The 14,469-nt window shown below is 40.4% G+C and overlaps 1 long non-coding RNA gene across 3 annotated transcripts in view; it reads right to left on the minus strand.

The window, feature by feature from the left end:
- The window catches only part of LOC115635003, a 35,056-nt gene extending 21,283 nt beyond the window's left edge, over positions 1 to 13,773 (minus strand). The window contains exons 1-3 of one of the 3 annotated variants that reach the window (XR_003996495.1): positions 13,677 to 13,773; positions 12,454 to 12,612; positions 8,992 to 9,155 (exon numbers count right to left, since the gene is read on the minus strand). This is a non-coding gene — a long non-coding RNA (uncharacterized LOC115635003). Of the gene's footprint in view, positions 1 to 8,991; positions 9,156 to 12,453; positions 12,613 to 12,925; positions 13,068 to 13,676 lie in introns of those variants that run through there. The other 2 variants (XR_003996494.1, XR_003996496.1) reach the window with 2 other exon arrangements.
- Positions 13,774 to 14,469: the final 696 nt, after the last annotated feature.

Consider the following 14,469-nt stretch of genomic DNA (forward strand, 5'->3'; position numbering starts at 1 on the left):
TTTGCTGTTCTTTGCAGAAATGGCAAGATAGATTATTTTGTGTCTTAGGACTTCAGTAAAAAGCTGGTTTAATTTAAAGAAAGAAATATGTTTCTGCTCACAAGTGTATCAGAGCCCTGGCACCAATGAAGAAAACGAGAAGGGACAAACACTGTGTATTAAATTAATGACTAACACATTCCTAGATAAGAAAATACCATTTCACACCTAAAGGGTATGCAGGGATTTATTTTTTTTCTTTCCCTTACTGACCACTTAGGGTTATGCAATGTGTGCTACTGAGAGGTGTGAATTTTGGTATATCTTCATCAATGCACTTTCTGACAGTCTTTTTTCATGTGCTAAATATTTCAGATTGAAAACAAGAGCATGATATTCTTTGCTGGTTATATCATTTAAATAATTATATAGTCTAAACAAAAGAAGGGTAAGAAATCTTACTCGTTCCCCCCAACTTATTTTCCCTTTACATTCCCCGGGCTCATCCTTCAAAAGAATTACTCATGTACAGAATGAAGTACATTTCAGGTTTGTCCCCCATATGCATCATCTACATAAAAATCTCACCCTCTTAGCCAGCCCTCTGTATATCCACATAAATTCCATGTCCCCCATTCCATTCAGACAAACAGGGCTATGGACTCCAATCTGAGCACCATTCAAGCAAAAGTCAGTGATTCCTTTGATGACCTGGTTAAGGTCCCTACTGCCTAGATTTATAAAAAGCAATCTGTCTGTCTCATACATACATATTGTATATATCTATATCCAGACATGACTATATTATAAATCAAATCCACATGTGCTATTCGTTATTTTACATTCATCTCGATCAATTGGATGCCTCTAGATTATTATTGCTGTTGTTATTATTTATTTATTTATTATATCTTCTTTGGGATGGGGAGTTTAAAAATGTTGCTTACTGGGACTAAATTTAAGATTTAATTCAAAACTCCCACAGACTTCAAAGGCAGCAGGACTGTACCTCTGAATGGGATCAAATGCCTTATTTTGTTTACTTCAGTAATCACTTGCACTGTTTCAGTTTCTGCCATGTGAAGGAGGCCCTGGCTCTCTCCCTGCAAGTTTAATTTGAACTCAGTGGGCTAAAAAGAGAAAGGCAAAGTCATGCCTCCAAAGTAGAAAGAGTGACTTTTTGAGATTGACAGTTGGTGTCCTAGCCTTCAAAATGAACTTTATTCTTGGTTGCTGTTAGGTCACCTGATTCCTGCTCCTGTCGCTTTAGCCGACTCCTGAAATGCCTGTGTTTACTTGCCTATGTAAGGCCTTCGCAGGAGTGGCTCATGTTCTTACAGCTGTTTGGTCACTGATCGCATTGCACTTCTGTGTTGGGTTATCACGAGGAGGCCTGCACTACTTGACTGCCCAGATGACATCTGAATACAGTTTCACCAGAAGGGCAGCTGAGAATGAGGACTATTTATATCAGCTGTTCTGTAGTCCCCTTGGACTCATCAGATGGCTCCTGGGCTTTTTTAGATAGCGGCACACTTTCAAATACTGGCCATATCTGGGCATGGCGAACAACTTGCAAACACAGCACCGTGCTTTAGTAAAAAAAAAAAACCTCAGCAACAATAAAAAAATCCCTGCATCTGTTCAGGATGTCAATTGGCCTGACAAAATATTATGTATCCCCTTCCTTCAGAACTCGGTTGGTGAATGATCTGATTGCTGAAAACTTCTGCTGTTGAGTTCCCTTTGAAAGTAGTAATTCCTTCATTATTAAAAATACATTTGTTCTCTGAATAGGCTCCATTTGTCCGTATGTATAAAAATTACATACACAACACACATCTGTTATTTATTGTGTCTGTATACTTCCCATACGTGTACATATTGGAGTGGGTATTGAAGCTCTGCATAGTTAATACTACTAAAGATAGGGCTAAAATTGTAGATCAGATTTAATAGGACTTACAAAAAACCTTTGAAAAGTCTGCTATTTGAAACAACATATCTTTAGACTGAATGCAAGATAAAAGAAGATGTGAACTGATCTGCATATGCATCTATATCTGTACAGTATAAACACACTAGAAGTTATGTGCTGCAAGGCCATGGAAAGAGAGCACTTGCATTACACAGACTCCTTAGCTTCAGAAAAATCACAGGACAAAAGCCACATTGCTCTGTTGCACACAAACTGTCAAGAGGCACTTGAAAAACTGGGCACAGATAAGGCGCCACAACTCCAAGTGTATAAGCTTCATGACAAAAATCGCTGCTCACTCTCTGAACTGCTCAGCTGCTTTGTGTTGTCTTTCTCCTGCAGCAATGCAATTCTTCCATTAGACACCGAAGTCGCACCTGACTCTTTGGAGCACTTTGAACAACCCATGCTATGTTGGGCCTACTCTCCTTCCTGTGCATGCTGAGCCATTTCTAGGAGCTATGCCAGGCTTCATGCCTGTGTAACACTGACAGACCGTGGGCGGGACTGAACCAGGGACCTCTGGAGCGTAGTGCATGAGCCAAAAGCCAATTGGCTGTTAGCTAAGGCTGTAGAGCAAGCTCATTAATCTCTTCTTCTCTCTCTCTAAGTGGTCTCACTGCTCCTAGATGGGACAGAACGCCGCACCCGGGAGGTGTGCGGGTTACCCATGCACTACACCAGCTAGATGTAGTTAGTACAGAAGAGAGCTGGATGTCCCATAAATGGCTTTGTAAAATCACTACAGACTAGGGTTTGGGCTTATCTTTAAAAAGCCTATTGTCCTGGAATGCCTGTATATGGCTAATGCTACTCTGGATAAAATCTTGACCCCACTGAAGTCAATGGGAGTTTTGCCATTGATTTTCGGTGGAGCCAGGATTTCGCTCTCTGTTTAATACACAGTGCAATGGTAAACTGAAACATGTCAGTATATAATATATATCGTGGATACGTTTGTGCGCATGGGTTTGCAGTAGCAGTGAATGATATTTTACATAATAATACTTAGTATTTAGCTATCCAGTGTTGTTGTAACCATGTCGGTCCCAAAATAAAAATAATGAGAGATATTTAGATAACGGGCCAAATTCATTCGTGGGTATAAACATCATCTGAGTTAATGAATTTATATCAAGGACAAGTTTGATCCATTGCTAGTTAAGTGCTTAAAATACCAGCTCAATACTAGGGAGGGAAGGTGGGTGAGATAATATCTTTTATTGGACCAACTTCTGTTGATGAAAGAGACAACCGTGTCTCACTAGTATTGAGCTAGTATTTTAAGCACTTAACTAGCAATGGATCAAACTTGTCCTTGATATAAATTCATTAACTCAGATGGTGTTTATACCCACGAATGAATTTGGCCCATTATCTGAATAAAACTTCAACAGTTCTACAGAGATAAGTGCATAAATATTATTCACCTTGTTTTTCAGATGAAGAAACTGAAGTAGAGAGTTTTAAATGACTTGACAAAGACCACACATGTGAGAGTGTCAGAGTCAATAATACAAGTCAAGACTTCTAGATTTCCAGAACTCTCCGTTAACCACTAGACTCCATTTCTCTCTCAATAACCTTGTACGGTCAATGGAAATACAGTGCTTTTTTTAAATGTAGCTGTCCACTTCGAGAACCACTGCAATACCAGGCTGCAAAGATTAACCCTACTATCATTCACTAAAATGGAACAGCAACTGGTGTATTTAAAAGGCAGTTCTAAGCTTTCAGGGGGATCAAACAATAAGTAAATATATTTATCCCAACAGAGCGCCCTTAGTCACTATTAGATATGATGTGATGGAACTACTTTTTTTTAAATATATCCTAAGCAATTCATACCATTTGCATTTGTCCTGAAACCTGTGATGGGAGGTCCTGCTAACTGACTGTAAAGAATAATTATCAGCTTGTGGTTCACAAAGGCATCTTTCTTTCTTTCTTTCTTTCCAGGACCTTCTCTTGCTCTGAGTCTAAACCAGTCCTGGGAAACACAAGGGAAGCCCTGCCCAGCTAGGCTGGTGTCAAAGGAAGGGAGAGATACTGCAGTGCAGTACTGATCTTTTCTGCAATCAGACGTGCAGACTAGTCCAAACCCTGAGTCAGCACAATTTCTTTTTTGATTGGTTGATCTGAGTAACATACTTTCAATTTATGCTAAAGTGGCAGCAATTAATACATTTTTCCTCCTTCCCCCGCCTTGCACAAAACCTTTGAATCAAATGCACAAATCTCATCCCCAAAGTCACACTCTGGTCCTAAATAGTCTAAGGCTCTTTCATTTTTAATTTAGGGCATTAAAAAAAAAATTTGCAATCCAAGCTATGCTCACTTTGATCGACTTGTGCTGCAGCAGCTAAAATATCTGTCCTGCAGGTCAATCTAATCATGCTTAATAGCAGTTTATTCTTCAACGCACCATTTTTCACATTGAGTCGACAGTTTTAAATGAGATTGCTGATGCACCCCTTTACTAATGCTTTTACCAGAGCCAGCACATGCTTTGAAATACTTGTGCAATAAAATGCTTTATTGCGCTTGATGAAAGCACTATTAAACTTGAATTGCAAACAGACTTTTTCTAGAAGGAGGTACTGAAATTTATTTGGCCACCTGCTCTAAATATATAAAATAATAATAATAATTATAATCACTTGCCATCAACATGAACAAACAAACAAAACCTAAACACCTACTGGGAAAACTGTACGTCACAAATCGTCCTTGTGCTCTCTTGAGTATGTGCAAAATAGCCATTTTATACCTGGGGATGGTTTCGCTTACATGAGAAAAATTCATTTTTAAAATGACTGGATTTTGTGAGGCATAGTATAGGAAAATTTTAACTAATTTGGTCCACTGGATTTACGGCTTTTATAATTCTCAAAGCTACTGTTTCCATAACTGGCATTTCACAATCCTCCATTTGCTATTTGGATGACAGCACCTGAATTTCCCAACTGGTTCCAATAGAATTACTTGCCTAACATGAACTGTGGAGGGATTCTTAGGAACAAACTTAGATTGGACTGGAAAAACGGGAACAAATCTCTCTTGTATGGAGAACAAAATGGAAATAACTTGAATCTTCATTTCAATTGATGAGTTCTGCAGGGATGGGGCCTGTTACAATTGTAATTAAAGAAAGAACTATCAACCCGGCAGTGAGAGTAGCCTAATGTTTTTACAAGGACCTGGGGCCCAATCTGTCTCCCACTGAAGTTGATGGCAGGCTCCCCCTTCCTTTAACTTGGATAGGCACAGGACCGGAGCTCAACTTTTGATGTTCACTCAGTACCATATGCTTTTCATTCTCATGTGCTCTCCATGAGGCTGTTTTAAGAAGCACAGAGATACGTGTGGAATCATAGAATCAAAGGGTTAGAAGGGACCGCAAGGGTCATTTTCATTGTTACAGGGAAGCAAGTTAGGAGGACAAGAGGGAATTGTAATGGACGTCAGCAAAGCTAAGATCCAGACTTGGGTATTTAGCAGAGCTACAGCACAAGGCCTCATCGCTGAGCTATACTCTACCATATGCTGCTCCCTAAAGCACATCACCCCATGCCTTTATCTCCCCTCCACTCATTTTCCTTCTGCCAAGATATTAAAATACCACAAAGACATCGCTTAAAATTATAGCTTCCAAAATATTTACATAAAATTAAATCTGAATGCTTAGTTACTTCCTAATATTAGTAATTCCTTAGGATTAACAAGTTTATTAATTTAAAGAGGGAAAAAGTAGTTAAAAATGGCATCAGGAATGCAGGTACCTATTGTAAATCAGAACCAGTGTCCCTGAGCGCAAGAGTAATACTAAGCATTGGAAAAGTTTCAGTGAAACCTGAGCTGGGAGGAAAATGTTAGCAACAAAAAGGGAAAATTTGTTTTCTATCTACAACACTGAGAATCTCTCTCATTTTTAATTCCATGGATCAGACTAATGTAGGTGATTTACAATAAGGGGAAGCTGCAACCAAGCCCACAATCTGTAGTTTCACTGCTCAGTTAAATCTATTTTCAAAACACTAGTGCTTTTATTTAAGCATGCAGTGTCGTTGTAGCTGCGTCAGTCCCAGGATATTAGAGAGACAAGGTGGGTGAGGTAATCTCTTTTATTGGACTGACCTCTGTTGGTCCAATAAAAGAGATTACCTCATCACACCTTGTCTCTTTATTTAAACACAACCTCTCTAATGTCAAACATGGACTTCATCTGGGGAAGGAGCTGCTGCCTCTGTGAGATGGCTTAGCGGGGTCGGATGTCTTCCCCCTGTAATTCCACCAGTGGCCACTGCCTTCGTTGGTGGAATTACAGACTAGGCAAACTTTGTCAGGACATTGCTACCCTGCTTACTAAATGATTTGGTGTTTGGGGAATGATGGGCTCCTCCCCACATCTACTGCAACAAGGGAAATATTTTTTAAAAACACGCCTAGCTAAGTAGCTTGGGGGCCCCTAGTGAAAAGCATATCAGCAGGTGAAGAATATGAGTCTCTTCACTCCCCCTTCTCATACAGGGAATCTGTGATTCATGCCAAAAGGTCATCCCTTCTGGCAAAAAAACCATAACAGTTTATTGTGGGGATTTGCACCTGTTGCAGGCTCCCAAGGGTCTGTCAGGAGTGGAATTCTCCTAAAGAGCAAAGATCACATGATTTAAAAAAACACCAAGGCCAGAAGGACCACACCCCTTTGAACTATAACAGGTGCTCTGTTTGGTCCCTTACACATATCTCAGCCCTACACAGTGGAAATGAAGCTGGTGCAGTTTCACTTTCATTCAGCGTCAAGTCTTGTTTTTTTAAATGAAACTTTGTAAATAAAAAGGTTTTCACTTGTCCTAGTTAGCTACAGTTAAACCCTTTCTGCCTTTCTATAGCATTTACTATAAAAAATTAATATCTACTGAATAATATATGGTATAAAACCTCAGTGGTATTCAGCCTGCCTTTTCTAACCAGTTATTCATGAACTCTTGCTTATAGTTAAATCCCCTTTGGCATACACGTAACAAGTGACAATGGTGCTTGCCTTGAATAGAGGAGAATAAGGACTTTTGCAAAATCCAAATTTAGTATCTCGCTTACTCTTCTGGGCCATTAGAACACGCAACGCTCTACTAATTTCCAAAACCAAATGTCTGTTGGTTGCTTGACCTGCCCCAGCTATGGATAGCAAGTTGCCAAAAGAGATGTTAGCAGTAAAGCAAATTGAAGGTGGTGTTAACCAGGAGGCAAATCATTCTATTAAAGCAAAATGTTTCAGGTTAATTTCCGATAGCACCACTAGTTGAGATTTGGTTAACTTTGGGGGAGGAAATATACTTTCGATGAAGTTTAAAACAAATAAAATCTGCGTTAGGCACTTTTGTGGGGAGGCGGGTTAGTTTTGGAAGTGCAAGGATACTTTTAGAATGAAATCGTTAAACAGATAAGGGATTACTTCTACATATGTCCAATATCCAATATCTAGTGCTATTTTCTTTCATCCTGATTCACTTCTTAAACCATTATTTCAGAAGAACAGAAAAATAACCAAATGCATTTTGTTGTACAGTGTAAAAAAAATGTTTAAAAGCCTAATAAGACTTCCTGAATTCAAGCCTGCTAATTTTTATAATTCTTTTGGGGGAAATATATGCACATATTTAGGGTTGCTTGTGCTTTAGCTACTTTTAAATTGTTTTGATGGCTGTTAATTGAATTCATCATAAAGACGATTTGGATACCTTTTCTCGCTGCGTTTAAACATGAGAACTTAGTTTGTACATTAATTTAGAACTAAAATACTGCACAGCTAAGGCAGAATCATTGTATTCTCTCTCTCTCTCTCTATCCCCTCTATTCTCCTATCCAATCCCTTTCTCTCGTTTCTCAATTTAAAGCTAATCTGCTTTGCTGGCATCTAGTCTACTTGTTTTGAGGGTGGGGGAGGAACAAACAAATAAAAAAGAGCAACTGGCCTCTACCCTTGTTAAAAAACACAAGTGGACAGCAAGCTTTCTTCTGGCGTTGCCTTTCAAAGCCCATGCCGCAGTCAGCATATTGAATATTTAATGTCCTGATGAGCATTTCCACCTGCTGACACAGGCAAAGTGACAGAACAATACATGCACTGGAACAAGATCATAAATTGACTCCCCAGTCAGTCTGCCATGTCAGGCATTTAAACAAATTTCTGTCTGTCCTTCTCTCTTTTTTGACATTGGATCACACATTGCTCCACTGAGAATGATCCCCACCTGAAATACATACTTCTTTACATTCCATAGCTTGCCAGGTTCATATGGGCATATAAAGAAGTATGTCTCTCAAGAAGGTAGTTTCAATATGTGCATTTATATGTTCACAGGAGAAAATAGCGCTGATTCAGAATTCACATCCCAGGAGTGTTCAGTTAAGGCTCAGTTTAACAGAGCAGAGTTTCTCTTTCCTCCAGCAACACACACGCACACTTTCCCCACTTCAGACTAATCTCCAATAATCCATAGCTGCTCCTCTGCAGGTTTCTGATTTTTTGTCACTGAGAATAGAAATGGACACTCCATTGGACAAAAAGTCTGAGCAATCTGGCAATTTGCCCCTGACAGTGCTTCATTTTCACATAAATCGGATGGAGAGGTGGAGGGGGAAGCAAAAAAAAAACAAAAATCCTACCCAGTTCACTTGAAAAGTAGATGTTTCATTTGAAATCCAAAACTTTCAACTATGAAAAAAAATCAGACAAATCTATATTTATATATATCTCTTACTAGAGAGATTTCTTTTCTTTTTTCTCCAAAGCCACTAGAAAAAAAAAAATAAGACAACTGAATTGTTCCCATCCCAGGATTTAGAAACAACTACAGCGAGTTGGGGTATATACCACCCCCCAAAAAATCAGATGTCTGGTAGATAACTTACAAATCAACACCAAGCTTGCTGTTCCATTCGCCACAGTTAGAAAAGTCATCAGTTACAGACAAAGAATTGCTTTTATCAATTAGTTGGGGTTAAAACATAAGAAGAAGAAAGGATCTTACCTAGAGACTCCAGAGATTTTTCCTTTGCAGGTCATTGTAAGTGAAACACTACCTTGCAGATACGAAACCCCAGAAAGCCCTTTTGAGGCTTGGGGGTTGGTTTTAATTGTTTTTAAATATCATCCGGTTGAACTCCATGACAACTGAGGATGCCTGTAACATACCTGCAGATATGCAAAACAAAAAGCAGAATGGGGCAGCCAAAGGTAGATGCCAGAAAGCATAGGCCAGAGTGGAAGTCTGCAAGTTACTCCTCAAGCACTCCTCTGCATGCATGTGGGGTGTGTGTGTGTGTGTGTGTATGGCTCTTTCTCCTGTTTTCATTAGTCAGTCAGTCTCTTTTTTTCCTTTCTCTCTCTCTCGCTCTTCTCCCTCATTGCCTCACAGCCACTCTGAGCTTTAAAGCTCCTCTGACAATGTGGTCCGAGTGGCACTGCTGAAAATGATGATTGTACTGAATACGAGACTATTATGGGCAGGCTTTAGGCATCAGGCAAACCAGGAGGTCACACAGGGCGCTTAATGCTCATTCAGCATTGCTGTAATGGTATGCTCAGCTTGTCCACTCACCTGCTTCGTTTGACTGCTACCCCTAGCCCGAGCTGGCAGATCAATACCAATTTACAGGCAAATGCAGAATGGCTGCCTTAGTGTTAATGAATTTTACCGTTTCACACAGTCTTCTAATGAACCCTTTAAAGAGGGTTTAAGTAAACTTAGCAAGTGGCAAACTAAGCACTTTGGAATACTTAATTGTATCGATGTTTTTTCACTGCATTTTAGAATATAACTGCAAACTGGGAAGTAAATATTTCCCAGTTCCCAGTCAACTTCTATCATCGCTGGAAAGAAACAGAGTGGTCCCACTATGCCAGTGTTTCGGAAGGTTAATTACCGTGAAGCCCTGGAAGTTACCTTAGTCCTGTCATGTTACACTGCTTACATGCTTTAGCCCTGGTTTTGTTCAACATCTTTTTTCTCATTCCTTTTTGTTTGTTTGACTTTATCACTTATTGTTGTTTGTCTAATTTAAAGGCAAATTTCAACCTTTTGGGACTAAAGAGAAGAGAGATGGACCTGTAACACTATCAGAATGCACAACTGCAGGGAAATTAAGGCAGCAGAGAGAACTGAGGTTTTAAATAGACACACCAATAATGTGAATGAACATCTGATTGCTCTGATTTCAGGAAAAATCAGACACTCAGGGAGAGTTTTGCATGGCTGAGACATTAGGGTGACCAGATAGCAAGTGTGAAAAATCGGGACAGAGGATGGAGAGTAATAGGACCCTATATAAGAAAAAGCTCCAAATATCGGGACTGTCCCTATAAAATCGGGACATCTGGTCACCCCACGAGACATTCAGCTGAATTTTGTTTTCCCTTGTCCCAACAACAGTAAATGTAAGTGTGGGAAGAAGGATGGTTACTTTATTTCTTCGACCTCTAAAACATTTGTAATTGACACACCATTAGCTTTCCCTGAATAAATGTTGATGCATGCTCTCCTGTACAATCCCAAACTTTTGCAAATGAATTGGACATCAACTAAAGTATAATAAGGAGAATCTTGCATAAGGTATTTAAAAGTCAAGGGTTTAAAATTAAAGATTGGGAAAAGAACCCCTATCTAATGACTTATAAAAGTCAAGGCAAGTTTATCCAGTCTTGCTGAGGACAGCAAGTGGCAATTGCTTTTATACTAGTAACACCTGGGTGGAAATGTATTTCATTTTTGTTAATTCACTTTCAGGGTCTTCATGGATATTCATGTTTTCCAAAAATGTCCCTTTTTAATTTTTTTGGCATAGTAAAAATATCTGCACCCCCTGCTTTACATTTCATCAGGTCATGTTGCGTTCTGGTTACCCAACGTTCCCTCCCTCATCTCAGCTGGTTTAACTGTCTGTTTTCATTCAGAGTGGAAAATGTTGCATGCTGATTGGGGGCATGCAAATCTTGAGAAAGGGAAATCCTAAATTGTTGGTGTCATTTGACAAAGGAGGAGTGCAGAGATGAGGAGCTGATGAAAGCAAGGAAGACAGCCCTAAGCTAATGGAAGTGAAGTTAAATGTGGGAGGGGAGAGTATGAAGGATGGGAGAAATGACATGTGTTCACGCTCACAGGGCTTTCCTCCTTCGCCTCAGACTTTAGTCTAGTCATTTTACAGAATTCTGTCAGCAGCTGGACAGCATTGAACTTTTTGGAGCTGCAAAGAATGGGAGATGCAGGAGAAGGTCTTTATTCATGGGGGCAGTGGGGACAAGTGAGAAAGGAAGTTGAAAAGAGGTGGAAGTTTGTGTTAGTTCCAGCCAAGCCCACCCGCAATCCATTCTGTACAGTTTAGATTAAATTGAGTCACTTTCCAAAAAATGTCTGAGACATAGACGATATCATCAGTTCAGGAGAAACCCAGCAATTAAAATGACAGCACAAATCAAGGATTTCTGACAAAATTACACGATTGTACATTCTTCAGTCTCTAATACACACACACACACAAACACACACAGGCATACTATATATACACAGATATAATATATATTGCATTCACATAATATATATTACCTATTACATATATTTATATAATGTGTATACGTAGTATATATATACACACTATGCAATATATTGCTACTGTGCATATATATATATATATATATATATATATATATATATATATATATATATATATATATATATATATATATATATATTTATCATTATATATATATATATATATATATATTTATCATTATATATGTGTGCATGGGTGTGTGCGTATATACACCACTATAACAAAAAATTTAATGACCACAGCCAGCTCTTTGCTTCAGAAGCAAGAATAGTCAGTGTAACCAGCATTTTAAATGCCTTGTAGTGAAAATATAACTCCTATTCCTCTGACTTGCCTTTTCTGATTGTCCATAAATCACATGTCTGTAATTAATACTCGCTTCTCAGCATTTCAATGGTTAATCACCGCAGTGTTGAGATCATTGCAACTTAGGGTAAGTTTAAACACATTTCAGCTTTGCTCTTGTTGGTATTATTTCAGCTTGCACCTACTAGATATTTAAAAAAAAAATTCCCCCAGGTGTCATTAGCCAGCCCATATCAGTATCAGGCATTTAAAGGCTGGTTTAACCTTGCAAAATGATTGCATGTCAAAGTTCTGACATTTCAGTTCAGATTATTCTAGTCCAGTGCTTGCTCTGCAGTTTGTTTGTTTTTTTAAATGCGGAGTATGCCACAGCAGAACAAGAAAAAAAGGTCTCTAACCCACCCACATATTAAAACACACATTCTGTACACAAACACAGAGCCAACAGAGCAGAGGCACACATTTAAGTCCCTGGGCAAGTTTGATGGGCACCGAGTCCTGCATTAGCCAGGAAAGTGTTTTAAAACAAGCTGAGCTGGTGCAGTTAAAAGAAAGACAGATGGGAGGGGGAGACATACCAGTTAGAAGATTCTGTTGCAGCAGTAGAGTCACCAGAGCACTAGCTGAAAGCTGAATCAGCTTTCGAGAGTTAGGGATGCATAGAGGAGGGTCATGGAATCACAAGGTAATAATGCGCTTCATGCTGCAGCCGTCAGCCTTCTCCTGATAGCCAATCTCTAATGCAGGAAGGGAAAAAGAGAGCAGGCCCAGTAATAGTATTAGCCCCTCACTTGGAGAGAAAAAAAATTACGAGGCAACCCCCCCACACACACACCCTCCAACAAGCAGCACTACAACTCAATGCCTCCTGCTGCATCGCAGGCTGAGTGGGGTGGGGGGGAGGGAAGGGAAGGAGGGAGAGCTTTAAAGCTTACAGCTAAGGCTAAGAGACAGAGCGAGAGAGAGAGAGGACTGAAGAGCACAGGCAGAATAGAAGGTGGAAGCAGGAGTTAAGGAGAGGCAACCTTCCATGCACAGCTTGCCGCACACCTTGATGCATAATGGCTGTGTCTGCAGAAGTCTTCCATCTCCCGCCCTTCCTCTCTTCTCTTCCCCCCCCCCCCACCATGCCCCTCCAAAGGGTCAGCCTGAGGTAGAGGTCAGGATGCAACCAAGAGCATGCATGCAAAAAAAAAAACTGGGGGGGCTGCTGCACAAAGTCTGGGGGGGCGGGGGAAAACCTCTGATCAGAAAACGAGTCCACCTTTCCAGTGCTTATATACCCAGCTAAGCATCTGAAACATGCACTCCCAGGCAAGTGGCCCCTTTTCATGCCATTGCCTCCCTGACCATATTTAGTCAACCATGGCAAAAAATAGCCTGTCAGCTGGAGACAGCGGAGCAGGGAGTATTTGGAGTTCAATCACTTCTCTCAGCCCATTGACTACTAGTCCTGCGGGGTCCTGACTCTGCCTTTTTTTTTTTTTTTGCCCTCGGCTATTTTTAGCTAGGCCAAATAGAGAGCCATCTCATCTTACCACTCTCTGCCTGTCCCAAGGTTTCACCAGGCCCAGACTATGTATGGTAAGCGCTGTTGTTGACAGACAGAGACAGAGACCATGTCCATTCCGGAAGACCTTTGTCTCCCCTCAGGGTTTTTGGTTGGGTTAGGGGAGGGGGGCAGAGGGGATTGGTGGGGGAGGGATTGCCTATCTTTCTTTGGTTCCTTTTCTCTTCCCTAGTGGAATCGTATCCAGAAGAGGAGGTAGGGGAAAGAAGTTCAAAGGCTATTGATTCTTACCTTAAAGAGAGAAGAGCCATGATTCAAAAGCACCACATTAAGACAGACTCCCTGACTGTGAGATCCCAGGCACCTCACCGGCTGGCCGAGTCTCTCTCTATTCTGAGCCTTCCCAAGCTGCTGGCCCCCGGGGAGCATGCGCTATCTGTTCCTCATGTTGGGAAATGTGAGTAAGCTCAACTTTAAGCCAGGGAAAGTCACCCTCCAAAGGGTGCCCTGTTTACGCATGTAATAACTCAACAAGCTGGTATCTCTCAGGGGGTTTGTTCATGCTAGTGTTTTGGCCCCAATGAAAAGTCATCGTCCTTGTTAATTTAAGGTGAGGTACTTACACAAAATGTGAGCACGTTGCATTGACTTGCACTCCTGAAATGAGGGAAGCAAATGGGTGATCTGAGATTTCAGGGCCCCTTATAAGATCCAGCTTAAAAAAAGATCAATGTAAGGAGAGGACCAGGTCACCTTGGGGATAAAACAAATAATGATAAATGTGACTCTGCCTGTTCCTAATGAATCTGCTTTGTTTGTTTGCAAGCAAAACCCCAAATCTGGGCTTTTCACTCATCTAATGATCCTCTTCCTCCTCCGCCCCTTCCCTCATGCACAATTACATTTCACTTAGCAGCTCTGTATAATTCAGACTTGGCTCTAAAGAACATGCCACTTCTTCACACCCGGAATGGATCATAAAGGCTCCTATGGGATCACTCTCCTTTGTGTGATTTGGAATTGAATTTGATAGCATCTCACATGAGCCGAACCCATGATTCGGAAAAACATCCATGATAAAACA

This window comes from Gopherus evgoodei, chromosome 14, assembly GCF_007399415.2.
Source record: "Gopherus evgoodei ecotype Sinaloan lineage chromosome 14, rGopEvg1_v1.p, whole genome shotgun sequence".
Classification (NCBI taxonomy): Eukaryota; Metazoa; Chordata; order Testudines; family Testudinidae; genus Gopherus; species Gopherus evgoodei.